Source organism: Musa acuminata, chromosome BXJ3-10, assembly GCF_036884655.1.
Source record: "Musa acuminata AAA Group cultivar baxijiao chromosome BXJ3-10, Cavendish_Baxijiao_AAA, whole genome shotgun sequence".
Taxonomy (NCBI): Eukaryota; Viridiplantae; Streptophyta; class Magnoliopsida; order Zingiberales; family Musaceae; genus Musa; species Musa acuminata.
The window spans coordinates 12,608,553-12,614,312 of record NC_088358.1 but is presented as its reverse complement, the minus strand read 5'-3'; the positions used below and the strand labels follow the sequence as shown (position 1 = coordinate 12,614,312).

Sequence of the window (5,760 nt, the reverse complement as noted above, 5' to 3'; positions counted from 1 at the left end):
ATTGGAAGCTCTAAAATTTAGAAAACTTAATTCATCTAAAAGTAGACTAATATATCTTTTAAATGACATATTTCTTCAATAAATTAGAGTAAGGTTTGTAATACCATATCGGTACGGGCGATACGTATCGATCCGCTAGTAGATCAACACACGAACCACCCGCTATTGAGCGATATTAGGCATTTGGCCCCGTATCTAGTGATACAGGGTTGTACCGATCGATACTGATCAATTTTGATAAGATACTCAATAAAATATGTTTGACCGGTACTCGACGAGATACTAGTCAAGTTTATGAACGAAAGGGGAAGGGGAAGCTAGTGGATTATTTTGAACAGATGCGACAAAACCTACATGACGTAGACATAGAACGAAGCTCATCATATTCATAACTATCATATTATGGAGAATCTTATAACCAACAGTAGTACGGTGATAGTTGGTTATACTTCTTCGAGCAACAATATGATACGAAGCACCAGATCAGTAGCGAAAGTAGAAGTTTTGACATTCACCAATACATGCCTCAAGAGCCACCTTGGACACATGTGATTCATGACGATCAACCTATGACTATAACTACATTGATGCAAAAATGACATACGATGTATCAATATACTATGTCATGTGATCAATTTTAAGATTGAGTCTGACAAACATATCATATTGATATATAAATATATAGGATCGGGAACCCTGATCCACCACCCATAGAGGCTCGTCATTCATTTTGATGATAAAATCATATGTATCTACATATGTGATTACTTAATTCATTTGAATCTTAAAATTTAAGTTGTATACAAAATAATCTAAAAAATTAAATAATTTTTCTGTAGATAATTCAATATTAACGGAAGGACGATCCGGAATGGATTGAAATTATGAACCTTGCATAAGGCTACTTCTTAAAACCTAAAAAAGATGTGGCACTATTCTTACCTAATTTACATGAGTTTTGCTAAAACTATATTAAATATATATTTATTTCTAACTTAAAAATCTTATCCTAACTTTTTTTAGATTTTTTCGAAGGATTTTATGCCTATTTTAGGTGTACCGCTCGGTATGTCATACCATACCATACCGAGCAAAGCTTGGTACAATGGTATGGTACGAGATATAACAAATAATTAGTGTAATATGTCTCAAAGATTCTACCAGAACAAAATTTAATTTTGCTAATCCTACCTATTCTTATTTCTATCTCTTCGAAATTGAATTTATTTATAATTCTTCTCTCAATTGAGTCTTACGTGATTATTTTAAACCCTTGTAGCTTTTGTTATTGATTCTTATCATATTTGAAAGTTTTGCATATATATATATATGTTTGAATCGTATTGTTTGAGATAGGCACATGTATATTTTTATTATTTTATATATGCTTCCAATATATGCTAAATTTATTACTCATAATGTCTTTTTATACTCCGATATTTGTGGGATAATATGTTTTTTGACTTATATAAATGGTCATCCAGAAATGGATAGACCATCTTATGTTATGATCCCACTTCACCCAATGTGTTTTTTGACTTGTTATCTAAAATATTGTTTATATGTTTCTATGTGTACTTTGGATAAAAATAAAATTAATGCAATGTCAAATATTACACTTGAGCTTATGTTTCTCATTTATTCTCTTGATATACTTTTAAATATTTATTACGCCATTGATATGCTCCTAAATGTTCTTATGTCATTAATATATACCTAAATATTTCATACACCATTGATATGCTCCGAAATATTTCTTATGCCATCGGTATACGCTTAAATATTTTATGTGCTATTGATATACTCCAAAATACATTTTAGATGTACTCCTAAATACTTTTTACTCTATTATTATAAAAAAAATATATTTCTAATGAAATGACATTTGCGATTTTATATCTAATGAAATGATATCTATGAATTCTTGTATCCCTATCTTGCACCTTGACATTAAGACTATATGAACTACCTTCTCTCGTCATAGATATGTTAATCAGTTTTATAGCTCACCCTATTGTTATATAAAATTTTTAGATTAACTTATCACTCATTGAAAGTTTGGGATTAGGCTAAGGTAGCGGAAACCTAAAAGATTTTGGACAAATCTTTGTTGGTTGATATATTGTTATTGTATAAGTACATTTTGCATATAATATAATGTTATCAACCAATTTGAATTGATATATTTTGTAAAAGTTAAAAATCCCCTCGTGATATATGATTATAAACTATATAGTTTTTGTAAGCATAAATGATGTTCGAATACTTTTTCAATGTCTTCAAATATTATTTTAAATCCTGAATTTAGATTGTAGTTGAATTATAATATTTTTGATTTAAGATAGATCATTACTTTGCAGAAGAGGGGTGTGACAAAAAGAAACATACTTTTCTAAAAGAAACATGGCCTCTGAACAAAAGCAATGAAGATTTGCTATCAATTAATAGATGCCAACACACGAAAATAGGCATGCTAGAGAAGGAATAAACTGAACTGCTTCAAAAACCACATGAAAGAATAAAGCTGATTGTATATAGGTCAGAAATACCACCAAATGGAAAACTAGGTCAATTGCTTCTAGTAATGCATATCCAAAAACAACTAAAAGCTCAGTTTTGCAAACTGACAAAGATTGGAAACCTTCAATGCTATAAAGTATTAGGCATTATTAAGTCAGCTCAAGAGACAATTTCCACATTGTAACTTTATACAACATCAATAAGGAATCAAGGATCCATCTAAGCCTTACAATAGATGCAATAACATGGAAAAGAATATGCTTCAGAAGGTACCAGGCCTCACAAGTAATAACAGCACAAAGTAAATCCAGTTTGTGAGTGTCATATGACTGCTACTACCCTTTTGAACTCCTCAGAACCATGGATGCTCCTGCAATCAACATGTCTTCCATCTTCAGATGCATATGCTTCAAAAATTGCATGAGATAGAAACCTTAACCTTGATGCTATTTCAGTTATAGGTTTAGGTTTAACTTCAATCGAAAGAAACCCTTGGAACATTGAAGCACACATGAAACACAAACCATCAGCAGAATTTCAAAGAGCAAACAATGATCAATCAGATAGTAAATTGCATATGAGAGGCTCAGTGCCAAATGTAAAGATGATCCTAGAATCCTCACTCCAAAACATGCCCGAGAAAGTGCGTGCCGGCTGACGAGCTTTCTTCCAAATTCCACTGCCTGCATTTAAGAGAGAGGATATGAAATCTACAAAATTTAATAGAAAAAAGATCTTTGCCATGTGCATTTTAGATAGAATGATAACCTGAAATTTATAAACACCTAATCAACAGTGTCACTTTTGCAGTTTTACAATAGATTATACACGTAAGCACATGATATGGATATTTCCAAGTGTATTGCGTACTTAACATGAGATTTACATCGATGGGTTTAAAAGAAGAAATAGTTCCTGTACTATAGCAATAGGAAAACAAAATCCTTCGATTAATTCATTTTGTCCTCAGAAAAGGCTCAGGCAAACATTTAAAGCACACAACTCCATCACACATCTTGCATATAATTTACATAAAATGAAGTAGCTTGGAATCTTTTAAGTTAATCATCGAAAATATTAGCACCCACCCTGTGTCAGGCATTAAAGGATGCTTTGCTCTGAGTAAAAATTATATTTTACCAGTAAATCAAAATTAATATTTAATATATAGGTGCTAACATATTTTTCAACTTCTGCTCCTGAAGAAAAAAGTGAAGTCTGTTGTACTCTATACTTCCTCTTATCAGCAGAATGCTAAGCTACAAACTTGTTGAGAAACTAACCTCCTCCTCTCTTTCCAAGTACTGATCTTCGGCCAGGAAATCCACAACTTCGGACCCAAGGAAAGAATTCCTAAATCTTCGCATCTTGTAGAATCTTCTGTCCTTGAGAATGATTGACTCTTTCATCTTTCTGACAATTGAGGCCAACTCAGACTCATCATCTTCACCAGGCAATGGTGGCAAAGGAGAAGCAGGCGAAGGTTCATCATCGAAGAGATCTTTAATTTTTGCATCAAGCCGTCCTGACTCATTCATAGCCTTGAGTGAGTTCAGTCAATCCTCCAACAAGGAAATTTAAGTCTTTTCTGATGCAATAACAACCTCGCAGTTTTGCACTCTTGGCATCCCAACCTTGTGTACATTATATTATATTATAATCCTTCCCCTCATAGTTGGTTCTTCAGCTAAATTCTTAACAGGAGCATCTTTTGCCTGCTCAGGTTCGCTTTGAGTATGCACGTTATGCCTAATTTTGATTGTTCCCCAGCTTTCGGTGAGAAGTCACTTTGCTTGCAATTAATTTCCACATTTGCACACTCATCATCGGCCTTTGCGGAAGCATCAGTTTCAGCTTCTCCATCAGGAAGGCCCTCTTCATCATCTTTACCAGAAAGTTGGCAAAGCACAGTCGAAACAGCTACAGTGCCCTTCTCCCTAACAAAGTTTTTCAATGCAATAGCTTTTTCAGGCCAAGCAAAGACTTGAACTTCCAGATCAAGATCCAACATCTGGCTGGAATCTACTTTCAGTTCAGGAGTCTTTGTTCCAACGAAAACAGGATCTGCTTCGTTTTCTTCAACAAAAACTTCACTAGAACCCTGATGCTCTTCTTTCAGAACCTCTATACTCAAATTACGACATTCAGTCACCTGCTACTTTGCACCTTGGTCTTGTTTATCAATTTCATGCATCTGCTGATTCAACTCATCGACTCTGCTCCGATCATGAAGTTCATATTCCTCTTCGTTAACATTTATAGACTTCATAGAAGTTGAAAGAACCTCTTCATCCTCCCCATGAGCATCACTCAGACTGGTTGCAGAAGTTTCTGTGGTTAATGATCGGACAAAGTTCTTTTCACATATCTGTATGTCTTCCGTGATGTCACCAGGTGTAAAATCAAGTAGCCAAGCTTACTAACAACCTTACAGTCGAAAACTAATTCAGTAGGCCTCTCAACAATTCTATGGAGAAAAAGAAAAAAAAAAAAAGAAATTGTTCATTTATCACGTTTGAAGAACATAAAATGAAAAAAAGATGATCCTGCTATAGTTGTGAATGACCTAACAATCAACCTCTTAAAATCAAAGTTCCTAAAACTGAATTTTCAAATTGAACAGATAGAGGAACTAATTTCCAGCATATTAAGTTACTGCTAAAAGGTTGGTTGTTGTACTGAAATTCCCATCCTACCCTTATCTTGATCCAAGATGATAACTGCATCACGAAAATATAGGTTGAAAACTGACAGTTTGTGGTTATGATACAAAATTTTTACACCCGGCATGACTTATCTCTACATTGAGAAAATCCATATCATCACACGCATCTCTTCAAAAACCCATTACTATAAAATCATTTTTTTCATTATATTTTTCTTTATCACTTACATATTTATTAAATAAATCAAATCATCTCTCTATGAATAAAATAAAAAACGTCTTGAAACTTTATCTCCTGATTTTCTTTTATATAAAAGTAAATAAATAAACCATTCTTAATTGCTTCACAACGATAATCCTTCTTATGCAACATATAAAATAATCATGCATCAGTATCATACCACATAGCTTAAACCCATACAATTATCATCCAAGATTCACATATAACATAGCCATATACATCAAACATCTAATAATGCACTATTCCAATAGTGGATTCAGAGATATTATTTCAGGAGATGACCAATATATTCTCCCAATAAGTTGTAGGCAGCCCAACCTATCTGATCCATGCC

The 5,760-nt window shown here is 33.2% G+C and overlaps 1 pseudogene; it reads right to left on the bottom strand.

Annotated features, from left to right (window-relative positions):
- Positions 1-2,841: 2,841 nt before the first annotated feature.
- LOC135650596 (uncharacterized) lies at positions 2,842-4,789 on the bottom strand (annotated as a pseudogene).
- Between the last annotated feature and the right edge of the window lie 971 nt (positions 4,790-5,760).